A 23086-nucleotide genomic window follows, 5' to 3' on the forward strand; every position below is an offset into this window, starting at 1 on the left:
GGAATAAAAAAAAAATACTTTTGATCTGTGGTTGATTGAATCCACAGACTTAGAACCTATGGATTTGGAGGACTGACTGTATTTGGAACAAGGCAGAGACCATCCACCTCCCCCAAGATCTCCAAGGAGCCATCAAACCCTGATGATGGACTATGGGCAGGGAAATTGCAGACACAAGGAGCTGATCCCTCTGAGCTAGCCATTCATCTAGGCTCAGATAGAGGCATGCCCTGCAGGACACAAGAGAGTAACAAGTGAGTCACACTGAAAGAAAGTCTGTTTCAATGTTTACTATATGCCAGAAAGGGATCCTGGCTGTGGGTTAAAAAGATAGCTGCTTAGTGAACATCTATTCCACCTCCTCCTTGTTTGCAGCATCTGGGGTTAATAGGTGTCTGCTCTTCCCTACATTCCCGGTGTTTACAGAGTTGCTGACCCCCATCCTAGTTCCAGAGCAGACACAGGTTATTCAAGATAAAACCATACCTTTTGTTCATGATTATAGAAAGAAAGGACTCAGCCAGATGGTTCCTCTGGTCATGGGATTTGTCTCATTTGGAACAGTTAGCTGCGAGAAAGTGCTGTGGGGGCGGGGCAAGGGTGGGGGTGGGGGTGCTTTTGAGAAGGGAGCATTCTAACTCTTAAGAGAAACACTCCAGGAACCAAGAGTTCTTCTTTCTTTGGATTGGAGGCCCAGGACCGCTGCAGCCACCTTCTACCCTCACGGGTAAAGTGTCAGCTGGAGGAGGCCAGCCCAGAGGGAACAACAGAGACTCTGAGCCAGGACCCTTCCTGACCAAGCCTGACCATGGAGCTGTCTCTGGATGCGTTCACTTCTGTGCCAGAAATTCTCTCTGTGGAGTTGGGAAGAGTAAAAGGCAATTAGCAAAGAAGGAGGAATGGAGGAGAGTCTGAGCAAAGACAGAGGTGTGAGTCTTGAAGTAGCTGGAGGGTGGGAGGAGAAAGCAAGGCAGCCAGACCTGTGTGGAGGAGACGCTTGGAGCTTGGTGGAGAAATGAGCCTTGGCTAGTGCCTTTCTCCTGGCATCTCGGTTTTCTCATCTGCAAATGAAAATCTGCTCCTCACTTGGTACCCGAGAATGGACACACCTGGGTGGGCCAGGCATGCCATCAGTCCAGGTGAGCCCTGGGTAACAGGGCCAGCCGCCTCCACCCCAGTTTCTGCTCTTTGAGCAGAACTGAGTAGTTGCAAGTGAGGGCTCCTTGAGGGTTGGCACCAGCAGTGAATGTTTAATGACGCTTTAAAAAAGAGAAAAGCCCTGCTTTCTTGCATGTGCCAATTTTCATGAAGTAAACAATCTCACCATGGCCAGATTCCAGCTCCCAGTGGGAGGCTGTCACTGAGGAGTTGGGAAGAGGAGCTCACAGTTGGCCCTTAGGAGCCACTGTTGTGGCTTCTGCAGCCTCAACCTATTACTCTTCCTGCTCTAAATGTTTGTCAGGAGCCTTCCCTCTCCTGGCAAAGGTGGGCGAGTGAGAAGCCAGGCAGGAGATGTGAGCTCCTGCAGTTTGTCAAAATGATTGATACTGGCCAGCCAGAGGGCCAGCGCAAAGGATGCTGGCACAGCAGACAGGGGAGGAAGAGCGATGCCTGTAGAGAGAGAGGGGCATGCAATTTATGAAAGTGGATTTATTTTTATCTTAAACAAGAAGGATGGGGAATGCCACTCCACGGCCAGGACATGATTGCCTGCCCTCCCTATTCCAGCTCTAAGACTTTCATCCCAGGAGGGCAGTACCACAAATTGGTCCTCAGTCATTCCCCAGCACTGGGCTGTTTACCTCTGACCTGCCCTGCAGGTGGGCATGGGGACCTCTTGGCCGCGACCCCACCCCTGGAAGCCTGGGTGGGACTGACCAGGGTTCTAACCTCCTTGGCGTCTGCGTCCCACCTGCAGAGTGAGGATCGTAATATCCACCTCACACTTAGTTAAACATTTTTGGGGGGTACCTATGGTGCTGCTTCTTGGGAATCCAGCTGTCAAGAGCAAAACATTTGGATCTATGGCACATGCCGAGTACATGGTATGTGTTCCATATACAGTGGTTTTCTTTTTCTTCTTGGCTGAGATCCTCTCTGTTCCAAAATCCCCATCAGCTTCTTCCCCTGGACAGGGGAAAGCCCACATTCCTTTACTGATTGGACTCTCACGGTTAAGATGTGCAGGAAAAAATATCTATCAAAACTGAAGCTGTGTGTAGTTGCCAAGGGGGAGTGGGAGTGGGATGGACTGGGAGTTTGTACAACGCAGGCAACTGTATCCAGTCTCTTGGGATAGATCATGATGGAAGATAATATAAGAAAGGGAATTATATATATGTATGACCGGGTCACTTTGCTGTACAGCAGACATTGGCACAACACTGTAAATCAACCATACTTTAATTAAAAAATTTTTAAATTGAAGCTGTGCTTACTTTATGACCAATTAATGTCATTTCTAGGAATTTAGTCTAGAAACACAACAACAGAACAACACAGACTTACATGAGAATGCGTTGCAGTGTTTTTTATAACAGGAAAGTAAAAAAAAAAAATCCATCAATGGAGGAATAGTAAAATAAAAAACAGTACATTAAACTATCAAAGAAAAGCTTTCTTGTGTTTTGCATCGCATCTGCCATGAAACAGGCTCTCTCAATAAATGTTGAATAAATAAAACACAGTGCGAACATTTCAGCAACGAAGGTAGATCTCAATCAGCTGAAGCAGACTGATGTCCAAGATTGTGAAGTGAAAAACAGCAAGTTGCAGAAAAGCACGTCTGGTTTTTTTCCTATTTTTTAAAACAGATTCATTCTCTTTCTCTTCTCTGCATTTAAATAACTTTAAATGCCCAGAGAGTATCTCTAAAGCTGTAGAAGAAACACTCGGGCATTAACTTCTAGAGAATGAGATGGGAGACTGTTTCTATAACCTGCTTTTTCCACTTGATGACACACATGAGGCAAATTTACATGGAAATCAGCACAGTGCTGCAAGACCATTCCTCACGGCTGCCTAATATTTCATCGTGTGGACTTTTCATCAGTTGTCTGTGTTGCTATTTAGGTTACTGCAAATTTTTCACAATTATCAATAGTGCCAAGGTGAATATTCTTGTGCATACATCTTTCTCCATAGATACTATATTCATAGGTGCTAGGAAGAAAATGCTTTTCATGTTTACACTGAATGTTCCATTTCTTGATTAACTGGGAAACCATGAAATGGCTCAACCTCTTCCCCACCTCCGATCATAAACCAGAAAACCTCTGAATCTCAGGAAATCTCGGTTTCCTCATCCTGAAATAGGAGTTTCCAATCCCGAGGGGTGGTTGTAAAGATAAGATGTGAGTAATGATGCAAAGTGATCAGCTCACAGAGGGCATACCGTAAGCTCATACTGTATGATCAATAAATAGCTACGATTATTACTTGAAGCCAGTGGGACATGAAGAACCAGGCAATGAGAACAGTCCATGCCTGAGGGAGCCGTGAGCTCAGAGGCAGGTAAGAGAGAGGTCAAACCCTGCAGTCTGGTCCCAGGGCCGGGGCGGGGGGGGCGCTTGGGGCAGGAAAAGGGCAGCAGTGTAGATGGTGGTCACTTGCTGCCCCCACCCCTTCTAGAGGAAATCTTCTCCAAGAGAAAGAGAATCCTTTTCTCAATTCTAAAGACGCAGGAGCACAGGAACCTGGTCATTGGCAGCAAAGATGGACTCTCCTACTCAATGAAGAGCAAGCCAGGGCAGCCTGGCCAGTAGAAGCCGCAGCACAGCCAGAATGGCTGTTATACAGAGGCCACAGTGATTTCATGGTCAGGTCCATGGGCACCAGGTCTGGAGGCCTGTGGAGGCCTGAGGCTGCCAGCCACGGTGGCAAGAGGAACAGGATTTATCCATGGGCAAGGGTAGGTCACCTACTGGGGGTGCCCAGAAATCCTGGGAGGGAACTTGTTCGAGGGCAGGAGTGGGCAGGGGGCTCAGAGGATCTGAAGTATCTGCTTCTGTCCTCTGAAACATGAGGAGCCTGGGTAAAGAAACCACCCCTGCAGTTTGTCCAGGCGGCTGGACACGACACTGGGTGAGGTCACGCCAGTCTCTTTTGGCTCAACTGAATTGAAATTCCAATTGCTAAAGAACTCGGCTTTGGTCCCTCCTTTTGTCTCCACTGACCTGGGGTGCGTGAGCATCAGACAGAAGGCAAGCAACACACCAGGCACATGGGATGTGGTTGTGATGACTCTTAACAGTTTCTTCCCCACTGAACCTTGAGACGCTCGGCAGGAGACAGACATAGGCTGTACAGACCTCATTCATTCAGCAAGTGCTGGTTGGGTGCCCTCCGTGCGGCAGGCACTGTCCTAGGTGCTGAATTACAGCCTTGCTCGCAGGGATTTCATAGTCCGGTGGGAGATTTGGATGGTAAAGAGCATACTGCAAAGGGTGATGACTGCTGTGAACAGAAGACAGCAGGACAAGGATGAGGGTGTAATGGGGCTGTTTGTGCAAAAAGGATGGCCAGGGAATGACTGTGGAAAAGGAGCTTTGAGCAGAGACCTGGGTGAGGTGAGTGGGTACCACACCTAAAGAAGGACAGCCTGTGACACCCCAAAGGGGGGTGGGAGGCTTGGGCTGCTTTGGAAGAACAGCTTCCTGGAGTGCACTGAGCGAAAAATGGTTGAAAAGGGGCCACCGGACAAATCACTAGGCATTCAAAGGACATCGGAAGGATTTTAGATTTGATTTTCTGTGTGCAGAAGAGCCTTTGAAGAGCTTCCAGGAAGGGTGATGCAATTTGACTTGTATTTTAAATGATTTTATCAAATGATCCCTCTGGAGGTGGCTGATGGGGAACTGGGGGAGGGACTGACCAGAATCTCCTTGATCATCCATTCCAAACACCCCCAAAGGAAACCGAGACACATAGGCCCTTTCTATTGCGTTAAGGTGAAGGCAGAAAAGATTATGTCTCAGCTCCCTGGGGAAAATCGCTTATTCAATTTGCAGTCATAACTGCTTTTGCCCAAACATCCCCTGAAGACTGATGCATCCACCCTTATGTGGGCCCTCCCTAGAAACACTTGGCGAGGTTCCCCCAGAGCCGGGCTGGGAGAGATTTACCACAGCCAACCCCTGTGTGGTGCTACCCTGGGCCCAGGTACAAGGAAGGGCCTGAGCAGATGAAGGCTGGCATCACGCGAGACCAAGGACTCTGAGCAACTGATCATGAGCTCAAACTGGAGGAGTCTGGGTTGCAGGAGCAGAGAGACACTGCAAAGCCTACTTCATGTTTTGCTAGACACAGATGTAGTTTCTTAAAAGAGAAGTACTTTTATGGAAAGGAATGGATGCTAACCCCAAATCTCATCTTTATGTGCAATTTTCTCTACTCTTGAAATGAAAAGAAAATGGAGCAGAATGGTATTGTGAAGTGAAGTACTGAAATAATGGGTCTTTGAAGGCTTAAAAATCCTCTGTATGATGTCCATTGTTTAAAAGCGAAATTACCCCGTGCAAAGATGATCAGGGAAACTAGTGGCTGGCCCAAGCTGGGCTCAGTTTGAGCACCTGCTCTGGACTGTCTCAGAAAAGGAGCTGGCGACTTGAGGCCAGAGCAAGTTTTAGAGTGTTTTGGGCACAGACTGACTAGAATTTGTAAATTGGACAAGCAGCTCATCGGTGGTCTTAACTTTAGAATGATGAGACCAAGCAGGACAACTATTCCTACAGTCTCATTGTGAAACCTATGAGACCAAAGGAGCAGCTACTACAGCAACCTATGCTTTGACACTTTGTGTTGTGAAGTTTATAAATGGATAAAATCCCTCTGTCTTGACAGTAAGGGAACAGTTCATTCTCAAATTCTGGTTTTCAGTTCATTTCTCACTCTTTTAGGGAAACTCTTGCAAGTTCTTGGCTTACCTATCTATAAAACAGGCGAGAGGGATGGTTTTGTGTGAAAAGACATGTATGCATCCTAATATTCTATCCATTATCTAAAGGCCATCAATTTCAAGATTTCATGGAACACTTGTGTTTGTGACAATTTCGTTAAATGTTCCAGGAGAGGTATATCCCTCTTCTACATCGTTTATAAAGTTATGGGCATATATACATACACACATACGTTACGTATACTGTGTTATTACATGTACAGACATATACATACACAGGCAAGTGTGCACACATGGCAGGGTATAGCAGGTTGCCAGATACATCCTTGATTCCATCAGACCCTTCGCATGGGGACCATACATGGAACCTCCCTCTTCTTAAAGCCACAGCAAGATTTATCCTTCCTGCATTTTCCTCCCTGAGAAATCCACTAAGTGTTTATCTTAGCATCTCTCTTTGACCAGGTTGTGAATAACTGAAAAAGTGAGTTTCGGCTAAATCCTGGAGCAGAACTAGCTTTTAAAAAGAACTGCCTCTCTCCAAGCCAATTTAATGAAAAATAAACCTTACGATAGAGAAGGGCTGTGCTCAGCATTAGAGTCGTGTTTGTGCCATTTAAATATTTGTTTTATTTAAGGCCCTGGCCCGGGAGAGTGTTCTACACACCAAAATATGAGCTTATTTTAGGTGATGGAATGAAGGGTGATTGTTTCCTTTTGCTTCTCTACCTACTGCTTATCCCACATTTACCTATCTCCTACTCTTACTTTTTTTTTCTTTTTTTAGGGCTGCACCCATGGCACATGGAAGTTTCCAGACTTGGGGCTGAATTGGAGCTACAGCTGCTGACCTTCACCACCGCAACGTCAGATCTGAGCCACATCTGAAACCTACACCACAGCTCATGGCAACGCCAGATCCTTTACCTGCTGAGCCAGGCCAGGGATCGAACCTGCAACCTCATGGTTCCTAGTTGGATTTGTTTCCACTGCAACACGACAGGGACTCCACTCTTTCTGTATTTTAAACTGATCTTATTTGTTTAGTTATTAGTAATTTCCCAAGCTATTTCTTTCTGTACCCTTGTTTTGAAAAGTACTTATTGGAAATCTCAAAAGGTGGCACCTGCCAATGTGGGGGCTGGGGACTGTACCATCAGGTGACACCCAGGAGGAGGACTTCCCTGGGTTGACATTCGTCTAGGACACTCCCAGCCAGGTAAGACCTCTGGTTCTCTTCTCTGGAGAAATGGGCTGGGCATCTGGGAGTCACACTGTTTCACAAGTTTGTCCCTGTCACCCCTGGGTGGACCACCCCCTATGACTTTATGCAGACTTCCCATGGAGCCCAGTCTGTGGGAAAGCACCTGTTGCTTCTGGCCCCACCGAGCACTCGAATAAGGTGTTGGAAACCCCAGCAGCAGCTCCGAGCTGAGCAGATCATTTCAGATGGGGAAGCGTTTTATGGGAGCTGCCACTTTAACGATTTGCCAGCTGATACCAAGTGCTTCCTTAGATGAGCATCCATCTTGCAAATACTTGAGAAGCACAAGTCAGATATACCAGCCTCTTCCATATTTCCAGTAAGAAATCTGTAGTACAATTTGGGGAGTTGTGCAAAAAAAAAGCAAAAAGAAAGAGTCTGGCCTCCCCAGAAAGGAGGTATCAGGTTTATTTTCAATGTGCTTAGCAATTCTGTTTAAATTGAGAGCTCTTGGAGTTTTTAAGGGTGTGGCCTCTCCCCCCAAAAAAGCAAATAAAGTAAAAAAATAGCATCTGCTGTACAATTAATCTGTGCCCACTGTTATAACTTTCGGTTCCCCCACTCACTAGACTATTACCTCCATTTCACAGATGGAGAAACTGAGGTTCACAGAGGCCAGGGCCCCAAAGCCAACAAACAGCAGTTTTCCAGCTGGAAGCTAAATTCATGCGCTCTTGACCATGCCCTACTCCACTGGACACGGATACACCGTTTAGAAGTTGTCAACCAAAGAAAGCCCTAAAAAGCAAAACGTTCTCCAGATAACCCGTCCTTGTGAACGAGAGTGGATCAACAAAACATGAAGCCATGTGATTCTAACAGGCAGAACTCTGGCTTTCTATAATTCTGCTGGGATAGAAATTCTTGATGAAAAGCTAACTGTAGTCAGACTTGGTTTGAAGCTGAAATGATTGATGTGGAGATGGAAGCGCAGTGGTAGTGGCTAAATTAGATCCTGCCCTGGAGAGCCAGGTGAGGCACCATCCCAGGGGACCTGCTGTGCCCAGAGCATGAAGGTCACTTCCCAAGTCTCTGCAGGGGAAGAAAGGAGACAGGCAGGGCAAGCGGCCGATGCCCTGGACACATCATCCCAGCGACTCTAATCAATTGCAGGGGAGATGATACAGAAACAAGACAAGAGGGCTCTCTAGCTTAGACACAGCCGGGAAGGTCTCTTAGGTAGGAGCTATTTATGCATTTATTTACTTACTTTTTAGGGCCACACCCACAGTATATGGAAGTTTCCAGGCTAGGGTTGAATCAGAGATGTAGCCGCTGGTCTACACCACAGCCACAGCAACACAAGATCCAAGCCACATCTGCGACCTACACCACAGCTCACGGCAATGCTGTATTCTTACTCCACTGAGTGAGGCTGGGAATTGAATTTGCATCCTCATGTATACTAGTCGGATTTGTTACCCCTGAGTCACAACAGGAACTCCGATTCTCTTTATGATTAAAAAACCTGAGGGTTGCTACAACAAAGAATATAGGCAGCAAACAATCATACGAAAAGATGCTCCCACCCCTTTATCATCAGGGAACTGCAAATTAAAAACAACAAATTCACAATAGCCAAGACATGGAAACAACCCAAATGTCCATCGACAGATGATTGGATTCGGAAGATGTGGTATATATACACAATGGAATACTACTCAGCCATAAAAAAGAACGACATCATGCCATTTGCAGCAACATGGATGGAACTAGAGACTCTCATACTGAGTGAAATGAGCCAGAAAGACAAAGACAAATACCATATGATATCACTTATAACTGGAATCTAATATCCAGCACAAATGAACATCTCCTCAGAAAAGAAAATCATGGACTTGGAGAAGAGACTTGTGGCTGCCTGATGGGAGGGGGAGGGAGTGGGAGGGATCGGGAGCTTGGGCTTATCAGACACAACTTAGAAGAGATTTACAAGGAGATCCTGCTGAATAGCATTGAGAACTATGTCTAGATACTCATGTTGCAACAGAACAAAGGGTGGGGGAAAAATGTAATTGTATACATGTAAGGATAACCTGACCCCCTTGCTGTACAGTGGGAAAAAAAAACAAAAACAAAAACAAAAAAAAACAACAAATTAAAACCACTGTCCACCTAGTAGAATGGCTGAAACCCAAACACACCCCCAAATGCTGGCGAGGGTGTGGAGCAACGGCGACACCCATTCACTGCTGGCAGGAACGCAAAACAGGACAGTCACGGGGGAGCCTGTTGGGCACTTTCTTACAAATCTAAGCACAGTCTTACCGCACAATCCGGCAATTAAGCTTCAGGGCATTTACCCGAAAGGGTTGAAAACGTATGTCCGCACAAAACCCTGCGCACAGCTATAACTATACCTCTATTCTTAGTCGTCAAAGCTTGGAGGCAAGTAAGATAGCCTTCAGTTGGTGAATGGATAAAAAACTGTGGTTCATCCAGACAGGAATATTATTGAGTGTTAAAAAGAAAAGGACTCTCAAGCCATGAGAAGACGTGGAAGAATCCTCGGGTGTATGACGAAGTGAAAGAAACCAAGCAGAAAAGACTCTGATTCCCACTACGCGAGATTTGAGAGAATCAAAACTAGGAAAATAGTAAAAACTCAGTGGTATTTGGGGGAATGGAGCATGAAAGGGACGGCCAGGTGGATCACAGAGGATTTTCAGGGCAGTCAAAGTGCTCTGGATGGTACCGTAATTGTGGACCACTCTTCATTTGCCCAAACCTGTAGAGCAACGGACACTGGTGAATTCTGACGTCAACTACGGATCTGAATGATGATGACGTGTCTGTGCAGGGTCAGCTCTTGTGACAAAGGTGCTGCTCTGGAGGGATGTGGATGGTAGTTTTGTGGGAGGAGGTCTGTGGGATCTCTTTATATTTTCCCCCCAGTTCTACTTGGAATCAAAATTGCTCAGGAAAAAAAAAAACAAAAAAACACATTCGTTAATTTAAAAAAAACGAATCTTGTTGGTTTAAGCTACCTGACGTGTTTAATTCTAGGAAGTTAATTTTTTTTAAGAAGGAACAAAAAGGAAAAAAAGCAGACATGTAAAGAGTATCAACTTAACAAATGAAAAATAACAAAACAAAACACATTCATTAATTAAAAAAAAACGAATCTTGTTGGTTTAAGCTACCTGACGTGTTTAATTCTAGGAAGTTAATTTTTTTTTTTAAGAAGGAAAGAAAAGGGAAAAAAGCAGACATGTAAAAAGTATCAACTTAACAAATGAAAAATGACTTAAATAAGTGGTTTTCGTTTCCAGAAAGTCTACCAGTAAGGAGGCAACTTCTACAAAGCCTAAAGTAGAACGAGATGAATCACTTAGGTTTAGAGCACCAGGCAGTTAGTCTGAACTTTAAAAATACACTCTACTCATGGGCGTTCCCTTCGTGGTGCAGCGGAAACGAATCTGACTAGTATCCATGAGGATGTGGGTTCGCTCCCCCGCCTCACTTGGTGGGTCAGGGATCTGGCATTGCTGAGAGCTGTGGTGTACATCACAGACTCAACTCAAATCCCGCATTGCTGGGGCTGTGGTGTAGGCCGGCAGCTGCAACTCCAATTCGACCCCTAGCCTGGGAACTTCCATATGCCACCGGTGCAGCCCTGAAAAGCAAATGCATAAATAAATATACAAAATAAAATAAAAATACACTCTACTCAAAGAAAAATTATATGTATATACGGGTCACTTCCTGTACAGCAGATATTGGCACAACAGGGTACATCAACTATACTTTAATAAGAAATAAAATTATAATCAATCAAAAACATACTCTGTTCAAATATTAAATGAAAAATTCATTCATAAAGCTGAGTAGATGGCTTTTTATGGGGTAGTAATGTTTCTTAAATCTTGGCATGGAATCTAAGAGGCAAACGTCATTGTTTAATGTTGGTATCCTAAGGTCAAGATCAAACTAAAAAAAAAAATCATTGTCCTAATAGAATATATCCTCTTTTCCACTACAGCTCTTTATGAAAGCTGTGGCTACACATTCAGCAACCTTCTTATGAAAGGACCTATGATGACCAGAATTTGTGGCTAAAAAATAATCACTTGGTGAAGAGACAAATTATGGCAATTCCAATTCATAGAATAGAAGAAAACCTGCCATTAAAAAAATCATTACAAAAAAAGAGATGGGGCTACTGACATAACTCCTCAGATGAATGTCGAAATCCTTACGTTGAACAAAAGAAGCAGACACAAAAGAATACTGTATGATTCCAATTATATAAAACTCTAGGAGAAACAAACTGAACAGCGGTGACAAAAAGCCATCAGTGGTTGAAAGAAGGAAAGGAGTGATTACACAAGTTACAAGATCTTGCAACTATATCTCGATGGTTACAGAGGTGTATTTATGTATCAAGACTCTCAAGCTGTACACTCAAATATACTGCAATAAAGTTTATTTTAATAAAAAGTTAAAAAACCCAAGAATAAGAAATATTCTTAGTGACCCCCTCCCTTCAACCCCATTCATCGAATGGTTACAATCTATCAGGGATTAGCTCTTATTCAGAGTTTCCTAGAACCTTCTCAATGCTACTGAAAGTCTGGCATGATTTTAAGAGTAATTTTTCCCTCCGGCAATTGCTCATAGTTTGCCATCAAAGCGCAGACCCCAAAATAAGCACTAAAACTGGACTAAAATCAGAAGCACTTGATGGCTTTACACAGTGTTTGAGAATTTTTTAAATAAGTTGCCAGTGTATGAAGATCAGGAAATTTCTCATTAACAACAACAACAACAAAAAAGAACACAGAATTTCTGAGTTCTTTAGAAACCTCAGGTTTGTCCTCTAATTTCTCAAAGGCAGCAAGCAGCTGGCTAGAGCTGAGGCACAAGTGCGCTTTTATCCACAGTCCCCACCCCTCCCTACTGAATCACACCAAACTCCTTTACTGGTTTATAAGACCAGCTTTACCCCTTTAGGCAGTTGAGTTTGCCACATCTGGACTCGATGATCTAGGCTCTGTTTTTCTCTCTGCTGACGTCTTCTCATATGGTGATAGAGGAGTCTGGTAGGAAGGCTGCAGGGTATCATAAAGGGTATGAAGTGAGTGGGTGGGAGTGTGCAGAAGGGGGGAGTACTAGGGGTTCCTTGGATAAGGCTCATGAGAAGCTGTCATGGGGCTGGTTGAGTCCCTATCTTTCGTTTAGTTTTTGTTGCACCCATGGCATGTGGAAGTTCCTGGACCAGGGACTGAACCCACTCCACAACAGCAACCAGAGCCACAGAGGTGACTATGCTGGATCCTTAACTGCTGAGCCACCAGGGAACTCCCTGAGTCCCTACCATAAGTGGGTTTCCTAAAACTGAGTCTGGGATGAGGACTCCTGGGAAAGTGATGGATCAGAGGAGCGCCCAGAGGAGATGTGAGCAGGGAAGGGAAGTTACAGAACAGGGCAGAGACAAATCTATGGCATTTCAGCGGACATCTGTCCTCGGTTTTATCCTGGGGGGAGCTCTGAATCATGAATGGCTTCCCGGCTGTGGCAGAGGGGCCATTACGTTTGAACTGCTACATCGTGAGTCATGGCTGCATGCCACCCACTCCTCGGGGGTGCGGGCAAGACCTCCCAGCTATTTCCAAGACAGGATGCACCTATCGAGCAAGGCATCCCTTGGGAGTTCCCGTCGTGGCTCCACAGTAACGAACCAGGCTAGTATCCATGAGGACGCAGGTTTGATCCCTGGCCTCATTCGGTGGGTTAAGGATCCAGCATTGCCGTGAGCTGTGGTATAGGTTGCAGATGCAGCTCAGATCCCCATTGCTGCGGCTGTGGCTTAGGCTGGCAGTCCCCTAGCCTGGGGACTTCCAAAGGCAGAGGATGCAGCCCTAAAAAAGCAAGCAAGCAAGCAAGCAAAGAAAGAAAGGCCTCCCCTAAGAAGGGAGTGGTCCTCTCAGGGGAGAGGGAAGGGCACCTGCTCCATAAAGGGGGTTTGAGCGCAGAGTAGCTGGCCCTACTTCAGTCCCCAAGGAGAATCAGGGCCAGTATGAAGTTTATCGTCAACTCACATTAGCTCAGAAAATAAGAGATTGAATAGGGGAGCTGCGAGTACTTGAGAGGACAGCCTCATAGCACCGTGAGACTCCCATAACTAGTGTTCCAATAGGGGCTGCCTGGCAGCCTGGAAACCTCTCTGGGCGGGTGATCTTGGTCTTGGGGACTCTGCCAGTTGTGCTTCTAAAGTTCCTTCCAAAGCAGAGGCACTCTGATTCTGCAAAGAGCTGTCCTTCCTACCAATCTCTTCTTCTTCTCCTCCATTTCTTTCTTTCTGTTTTTATTTGTTTTTTTTTTTTTTTTTTTGTTTTTATGGCCTACCTGTGGCATATAGAATTCCTGGTTTAGGCGTCGAATAGGAACTGCAGCTGCAGGCTTACACCACAGCCACAGCAACACCAGATCCAAGCTGCATCTGTGACCACAGATTGCAGCAACACCGGATCCTTAACCTTAACACAGAGAAAGGCCAGGGATTGAACCCCTATCCTCAAGGATGCAGTGTCGGGTTCTTAGCCCGCTGAACCACCACGGGAACTCCCTTTTCTAATTGAAACAAGGATGATGCCTACAGCCAAAACTTGTTTAATTACCGTGTGCTGGGCCATAGCTCCACCCCATTCAGCCCTGTGACGGCCCCGTGAAGAAGAAATCAGGACCCACACTTTTCAGGTGAACTTACGAAGGTTCGGAAAGGTCGAGTGTCTTTCCTAGGGGGACAGTGCGAGCATGTGGACGGGCCAGAGGCAGAACGAGGCTTGAGTGACACCTGACATTTTGCCCAGAAAAATCTAGGTCTTAAAAAAAGTTCACCAAGGAGAACAAGGACCTAAAGTGATGGAGAGGGCCTTAAAGAACAAACGATGACCAGACGAAAACAAAACCCGAATCCCAAAGGCGAGGACAGTGTAAGCTGAGAGTAGCCTTTTGCCAGGGAAGGAAATGAGAGGGTGGAGTCCCGGGGGGCGGGGGGGGGGTCATGGTAGTTATGCTAATTAGGGGTTGAGTCTGAACTCCAGACTGGGCAGAAGGAGTCCCTGGGTCTCAGCAGGACCAGTGGAAATAAGTCCCGCATGCAGGGGTCAGGAAGGAGTTCCCTGAAAACCAGATTCATTTGGACACCTGCTGAGGTGGGTAATTTCCCTGCTTCGGAGACCGCGTCCTATCTAAGCACCCACGGCCTGGCTAAGTTGCGCCCGGCACTGGTTGCAATTGTCAGGACCACAGTTGTTGGATGTGATGGGAGAGCTCCGTCCTCTCATCTCACAGAGGAGAAAGCTGATGCCCAGAGGCGGCGGTTTCCCCAGACCGTGTGTCCCAGAGCCAGGGCCGTAACTGAGACCTTGAGACAGAGGTGGGCTGTTCCTCCGGTGTCCTTGCTTGTGGGGAGGGTCCCTGGAACCAGAGGACAAACGGACATCTCTCCTATCATGCTTTGCCCAGGACGTCACCGTTTGTTGAGCGGAGAAGAGGGTGGGCCAGTGGATAAGCAGACAAGTAAGTGGACGCAGAGCAGGGCAGGACCGAGCTCCAGCAGGTGGCTGGTCCACAGTCTGACATGTGTTTCTGGAGCAGGATTAATACCTTGGTATTTATCTATTTATTTATTTCTACTTTTTTTTTTTTTTGTCTTTTTGTCTTTTCTATGGCCACACCCATGGCACATGGAGGTTCCTAGGCTAGGGGTCTAATTGGAACTGTAGCCGCTGGCCTACGCCAGAGCCGCAGCAATGAGGAATACGAGACGCATCTACAACTTAGACCACAGCTCACATCAATGCCAGATCCTTAACCCACTGAGCGAGGCCAGGGATCGAACTCACAATCTCATGGTTCCTAGTCGAATTCATTAATGACTGAGCCACAACGGGAACTCCAATGCCATGGTATTTAGATTGCAAAGTGATTTCTCTCTCAGAAATCATAATCTCTAACACAAACTGCTTCCACGATCCTTCCTGATGCAGTGATGTTACCTTGGAAGAAAGCTTTTATCAGATACCGCCCTTCCCCAAACCCCAGAGACACCTGTGTTTAGAATTTCTGTTTTGTTTTTTGGGGCTGTGTCTGTGGCATGTGAAAATTCTCAAGCCAGGGATCGAACGCACACCACAGCAGCAATCTAAGCCACAGCAGTGACAATGCCAGATCCTTAACCCACTGAGCCACAAGGGAACTCCTAGAATTTCTGTTTTTCAGGCTTGTTGTTCATTCCTAGATGGTGGATGGAAGCTGAGGCGGCTCATTCAGAGATGACTATGAGGACGGATGTCTTATTGTGAATCCTGTTGCTACAAGAGAAGGGAGCTCGGTGCAAACGGATCAGCTCAGTGGTTCTCAGCACAGGTGACTGTGCGCCCCAGGGGCCCCCCTGGCAATGCCTGGGTGGGCCCACAACCAAGAATCATCCGGTCCCAAGTGTCAGTGGTGCTGGGATGAGAAATCAGGGGAAGAGAGTTGGAGTGAATGAGTGATTTTAAATGAGACATAGAAAAGGAGCTTCCCTGTGAATTCAATTCTGTCTGATTATTGCCTTTTCATCAACGATGTCAGGAAAAAAGCTAATAATGTCTTTAAAAAAGTGTCAATATTCTCACCACTCTACGATACCTCCTGATACATTTTAGGTGGTGTAGTGGGAGGGGTCAAATTACATGGTAACCAAAAAAGTCACCTTGCCTCTCTAGTCTCAGATGTCCCCATTTCTGAGACCCCGTTAACTCCCACCCCTGAGGGCAGCCAAGTGGTTGGAGCAAAACAGCTATTCTTTAAAGCACCGTGCGCATACTCGGTGTTCAAATACTACTGCCCCATTCCAGCCTCAGGTGTACATGCTTTAAGAGAATTAGCCTCACAACACTGATGCAATGATTTTCTTTCTTTTTACAGCCACATCCTCAGCATATGGAACTGTCCAGGCCAGGGGCTGAATCAGAGCTGCAGCTGCCGGTCCATGCTACAACCACAGCAACGCTGGATCTGAGCTGCATCTGTGACCTACACCACAGCTCATGGCAAGGCTGGATCTTTAACCCACTGAGTGAGGCCAGGGATCGAACCCACATCGTCATGGATGCTAGTCAGGTTCTTAACCACATACAACGGGAACTCCAATGCAATTTTTCAATGCCACTTTAGTTTTTGGCAATATGAATTATGCTTTTAGGGTGAATACACACCATTTGCAATGGCTTTATAATATCCTACCAACTGGAAAATCCACACTTTACTTAATGACCCTACCCCCCCAACACACTTCTCATGATAAACAGCTTTGTACATACACCCCCACCCCAGGAATTCTTTCCCTTCAGGTAGACACTGCACGAGGGGTGGGGATTAATGGGTTAAAGAGCATAAACACTAATGTTCTCAGGATTTAGGACAGCATCGATGAGCAGCCAGAAGCCCAGGTAAGAAGCTCCCAAGAGGAAGGAGGACCAGCCATCATCTGGGTATCTCGAGGAAGATGGACCGGCCTTTCGCCAGGTCTGTGAGGCTCTGCTCCATCAAGTTCAATCAAGTTCACCTGAATACAATATTTTAATCTAGTCTGTCACCTTCATTCCAATTCTGTAAACTGACCCAAAAATGTCCTTTACGGCAATTTTCCTCTCCAGGATCCAGTCTGGGGTCAGCTAGTGCCTTGGCTGTCAGTTCTTGCTGTCTCTTGATTTAATAGATTGAACAATAACTTCATTGGTGCCCGTCTGGCTTTACCCACGCGCTAAAAACCACCGCCATCGCTGCCTGTGGGTCATGGAGCCGGCTGCCGCTCTGACCCGCTGTTTACTGCCGTCACTGTTCCCATCTTAATAATGACAGTCACGCGCTGCCCCCCCGGCCCCAACATTTAGGAATCCTGCGATTTCTTTTGCAATGTACCAGCATTCCTACTGTCATCCCGTGCTTGGAGACAACCACAAACTCCTCGATGACACCGCCGCTTCTCTTATCACTGCCCGTCTCACTGCCGGGTGAACTGAACTGTCTCCAGCCCCTCTTGAGCAGGGAGAGAGCTGGGGAATTCTCCAAACATCTCATGTGGCCCCCGTAGTGCGCCCACTTCTCTGTGCCTTGGATCCTATTTCCAAAGTCCATCAGGACGCTTCTGCTTCCCTCATGGGCACCAATTTCTTCAAGGTTCCAAGAGCCATCCTAGCAGCGTGTGGGGCCTTTGCATGTGAGATGAATCCTGAATTGTGAGAGTAGGTTCTCTCCTTATCTCGTCTTCTGACGCACCCTCCTTGGGCTGGTACCCTCAGCATCTGCTTCTCTCCTGGTTCCTGCTCAATGCATGTTGCCAGGTCCTATAGCTCCTGCAGAGTGGAGATCCAGTCCTCTCCCAGCACACTCAGCATCTTTCCAGCTTGTTATGCTGAGACTTAACCCTCACTGTTGGTCTAGTAGCCATCAGGGGAGGTAAGCATAATTTTATTTTATTTTTTTTTTTTTTGCGACGCAAACATTCCTGCATCATCTCTGAGCAAGGGGCAGTCTTACAGAGGAAAGAAGGGGTCAAGCCTGACAGCCCAGAAGTTTGGTTTTTTGTTTTTCAGGTTTCTTTGTTTTTTTTTTGTTTTTTTTTTTTTTTGCTTTTTAAGGCCCCACCCACAGCATATGGAGGTTCCCAGGCTAGGGGCTGAATCAGAGCTGTGGCTGCCACCCTATACCACAGCCACAGCAATGCTAGAGCTGCATCTTCGACCTACACCACAGCTCACGGCAGTGCCAGATCCTTAACACACTGAGCAGAGCCAGGAATTGAACCCGTGTCCTCATGGATACTAGTTGGGTTTGTTACCTCTGAGCCACAACAGGAACTCCCAGCCCAGAGGTTTTGAGCAATTTTGAGACTGAAGATTTCCAGGTACCTCAGCCAAGACTCCCACATCCACGTCGCCGTGCTGGCTCACATTTCCTTCCCGTCACGGCCCCGGCACAGGTGCAGAAGGCTGTCCCAGGCTGAGAACAAAAGCCCCTCTGGAGCTTTGCTCCCTGGCAAGGAAGTCCTGTGCGTGATCTTAGCTTTTCCCCCATGTCCGCGGGAGGAGAGAGGCTGTGTACATACTACTGTGGAAGTTCTTGACCTTAATACATATAGAACAATTTTCTAGCTTCACGTTATGGTAAGAATCTAAAATCGTGCTTATAAATGGCCTATCTCAGAAGCCGTTGTAGATTTTTGATAGATGTGAGTGGAATTAATTGTGATTATGAGATGCAGGTTGAGAATGAGTTGGGCGTGGGGAAAATTTTCCTTCCCTCTCAGCTGCCTCAACCTGCTTCCGTGACTTAGTAGCATTTCAGCGGAATGACTCCATTGAAGCACCTGCACTCAGTACCCTCCACCAGGGCTGAGTTCTGCTGGCCCCACTCGCTGCCTCCGTCACGCTTGCTCAGACCCCACTTCCCATTTTGGAGCAGACCTTGGGCATAGTCAACGGCTTTCAGGCCACTCTGGTTATTAAAAAGTCTAGTCGAATCCCGTTCAAAGCATAACTTCTCTCCCATTAAAATCCCTCCCCTCTCCCTGCAGCGTCTCGCCCTGACCTCCACCCTGAGAGGCCCGGGGTGAGATGAGCCTAGGACCGACTTCTTCCTGCCTTTTCCCCTCTCCCTGCTGGCACCCACTTCCCAGAGGGCAGCGGGAGGGAGGCGTGGAAGGGAGAGGACGTTTGTTTCCTCCTTCTTGGGAGAAGACAGTGGGGACCGCGCCTGCTTGCCTTATTTTGATGGGACGGTCAGCTGTGCCTCTCTAACGGGGCATTTGCGAGGTTTTCCCCAGGCCTTTCAGGGAATATACCCCCACCCCGCCCCGTGCCCACCACCCTGGCCACAAGGTTCTATTCGGCCTGGATCTCCCCCCAAGCCTCTCCCAGCTCCTGTCTCTGGCGGTGGCCACAGCCTCTTACTGCAGGAGCTCCTTGCTCTGGAAACATCCATCTTGGGTGGGAACCAGCAAAATGCCCACGCACTTCCTTCCCCTTGGTTCACACTGGCCACGGAGTGTGGGCAGCCCCCCGCCCTCTCCCCACCCTGGCAGCCCTCCCTAGGTGCTTTGCTGCATTCACAGGGACCCAGGGTGGGGACAGTGCGGCTAGATCAGTCTCCTGAACCTGAGCACCGCTGTGACGGAGCACCACACGCAGAAGTCCGCCCTCTCACACTGTGGAGGCTGGGATTTGAAATCAAGGTGCTGCCCAGCTGGTTCCTGCCAGTGGCAAAGGAGGCCTCGTTTCTAGGCCCCCCTCCTACCATCTGGCGGGTTGCGGGTCGCCTGTGGCTTTCCTCGGCTTGTAGATGCATCACTTCAATCTTCTGTCTCCACGCCATCTTCCCTCTGTGTGCACCTGTCTCTGTGCCCAAGTTTTCCCCTTTTCATAAGGACACCCCTCATGTTCGATTGGGGGCCCCCCTCCTGACATCATTTTAACCTGGTTACATCTGTAAAGACCCTCTTTTCTGAGCTACCGAGGGGTCAGGGCTTCAATATGCCCTGCTTTGGAGGGAGGCACTGTCAACCCTGCGGCGCTGGATCTGTCTGACTCCAAAGCTTTCCTGAGGGATGACTTCTCTGAAGGGAAGCAAGGGATGCGGTCGGGGAGCCCTGACGAAGGAGGGGGTGTGCTGTAGGAGCGGCTGTGGGAGACGCAGGACCCGGCAGAGAAGCGGGAAGGGCTCTGCTCACCCCTTCGAAGCAGCCAGCCGTGCAAGCCCTCCAGCTCCCCCTCCTTCCCACCGGCCTCTGTGCCCATGTGAATGTGACCCCACAGATCCGCAAAAATGCCCACCCCACCTGGTACCTTTGAAATCAGGCCGACGGGCATTCGGACCAAGGTTCTCTCGTTACACTCAATCCCAAAGCATAATCAGGATCACTCGCCCCCTCGCGGACGCTCCCCGTGTAAATCCATCGCCACACTCGTTAGAATGACGGAGGGCGGCTGGGTTGTTTCTGTTTCTGGGCCAGGCGGAGATGGATGAGGAAACCCTGGGATGTGATGCTCGCTCTACCCCATTCCCACGCTGTTCACATCTACGCTTGGGCGTGACGACCAGGCCACAAAGACGTCCGAGCCGGCTTAGTTCCTGTTGCTAATCTGGCTGTATTTTTCCCAAGAGTGACAGATTTTATGGCTCAAAAATCCTCTTTTTCTGTTGTGGCTGTTGACTGAGGCCCTTTCAGTCATCCACTCAACACAGCCATAGGCAGTGCGTGCTGAGTGGGTGGGGGACAGGTGAGCCCAGGGCTTTTGCCCCCAGGAACCTGTCCAGCAGCCTTTGCTCCTGGAGAGACTCCTAGTTGTTAAATGAGGTGACACATGAGAGAGCCGGCTCATAGCAGGCACCGATTGTGTCTCCCTGCCCTTTTCCCCTGTCCCTTCCTGGAGGTTTCAAACCTTAGCGTTATTGCTGGATGGCTGTGTGACCTTGAACAAACCGCTTGCCATCTCTGAGGCTGGTCTTCCAAGCTGTCAAGACGGGGGTGATAAGGCTGTGGGATGAGGTCAGGGACGGACACCTCCTGGAATGCTCAGGGCCGGAGCCAAGATGATGGCAATATTCCTCCACTGGCACACGCTGTGTTCCACTCAGTACCTCACACGGATCAAAGCGCACTGCACCGTGCCCTCCACCAGAAAAGCCGATGGAAAATCAGGGGAAGAAAATGAACAAAGGAGAGGAAACGTAAGCTTCCCCCAGGATGGGGTAAAACACGGCGAGAGTAACACGGAGCGTCCCGCTGCTTCCGCCCCCTCTGCTCACTGCTTCCCGCGTCCTTTGCTCTCCTTTAGGCTAGTGATGCCCAGATCCAACTCCAGCCTCCGCTGTTTCTCCCAAAGCACCTACATCTGTGTTCACTTGCCCTTGAACGCCCTCCCTGGGAAGTCTCATGGACACCTAGAAATCATAACCTGAACTCGTTTCCGCACTCAGCCTGTTCCAAGCCTGTGCTCTTGGATTGGCTGAGTAGTTGAATATGCCATTTGTTCTTTTTTTTTTTTTTTTTTTTTTTGGTCTTTTTAGCATATGGAAGTTCCCAGGCTAGGGGTCGAATCAGAGGTACAGCTGCTGGCCTACACCACAGCCACAGCAATGCGGGGATCCTTAACCCACTCGGTGAGGCCAGGGATCGAACCCACATCCTTGTGGTTACTAGTTGAGTTTGTTACCACTGAGCCATGATGGAAACTCTTCCATTTGTTCTCGAATGCCCTTTTTCTTCTCCCTCTCCCCTTCCTCCGTTTCCTCCTCGTCCATCCTCCCCCACCCCTACCTCCTCCACTTCCTTCTCTTCCCCTCCTTGTCCTCTTTGTACAGTACCTCTCTAGGATTCATTCACCTTAATTCAAACTTTACAAATGAAGCGACTGACAAGGGATTAATCTCCAAAATTTATAAACACCTTCTGCAGCTCCATACCAAAAAAACAAACCCATCAAAAAATGGGCAGAAGATCTAAACAGACACTTCTCCAAAGACGACATATGGATGGCCAAAAAACACATGAAAAGATGTTCAACATCACTCATTATCAGAGAAATGCAAATCAAAACCACTATGAGGGAACACCTTACACCGGCCAGAATGGCCATCATCCAAAAGTCTATAAACAGTAAGTGCTAGAGAGGGTGTGGAGTAAAGGCAACCCTATCACACTGTTGGTGGGAATGTAAATTGGTACAACCACTATGGAAAGCAGTATGGAGATTCTTCAGAAGACTAAAAATAGAATTACCATTTGATCCAGCAATCCCAAAACTCCTGGGCACCTATCCAGAGAAAACCATGACTCGAAAAGATACATGTACTCCAATGTTGATTGCAGCACTCTGTACAATAGCCAAGACATGGAAACAGCCTAAGTGTCCATCGACGGAGGAGTGGATAAAGAGTATGTGGTACATATACACAACGGAATATTACTCAGCCATTAAAAGGAAAGAAATAATGGCATTTGCAGCAACATGGACAGACCTAGAAATTAGCAAGCTAAGTGAAGTCAAACAATGAGACACCAACATCAAATGCTATCACTTACATGCGGAATTAAAAAAAAAAAAAAAAAACGACACAGTGAACTTCTTTGCAGAACAGATACTGACTCACCAACTTTGAAAAACTTACGGTTTTCAAATGAGACAAGTTGTGGGGTGGGGGGATGCACCGAGGGTTTGGGATGGAAATGCTATAAAATTTGGTTGTGATGATTTCTGTACAACCATAAATGTAATAAAACTCATTGGGGAAAAAAAAAAAAGAAACTTTACACCCATTGACCAGCATCTCCCCATTTCCCGTTCCTCGAAGCCCGTGGAAACCATCGTACTTTCTACTCCTATGAGTTTGACTGCTTTAAAAAATTCCTCACATAAGTGGAATCCTGAAGTGTGTGTCCTTCCCTTTAACTTAGTATAACGCTCTCAAGGTCCATCCACACTGTTGCAAATGGCAGGATTTCCTTGTTTTTATGGCTAAATGCTATTCCATTGTATGTATTTTTCTTGGTCATGCATCTGTCCACAGACATGTAGATAGTTTCCACATCTTGGCTACTGTGAACAACGCTGCAATGAACATGAGAGTGCGGGTGTCTCTCGCGATGCCCAATATCAATTCTTCGGGATAAATACAAGAAACGAGATAGCTGGATCTCATGGCAATTTGATTTTTAATTTCTTGAGGTGCCTCCATACCATTTCCATAGCAGCTGCACCATTTACATTCCGAACAACAGTATACCCGTGTTCCAACTTTTCCATATCTTTGCTGATGCTTATTAAAGATACAAACAAGTAGAAAGATATCTCGTGTTCATGGATAAGTTCATGGAAGACTTAATATTGTTAAAGTGAGTGCCGTACCATCCAAAGAGATCTACAAATTCAATGACA

This window comes from Sus scrofa, chromosome 4, assembly GCF_000003025.6.
Source record: "Sus scrofa isolate TJ Tabasco breed Duroc chromosome 4, Sscrofa11.1, whole genome shotgun sequence".
Lineage (NCBI taxonomy): Eukaryota > Metazoa > Chordata > Mammalia > Artiodactyla > Suidae > Sus > Sus scrofa.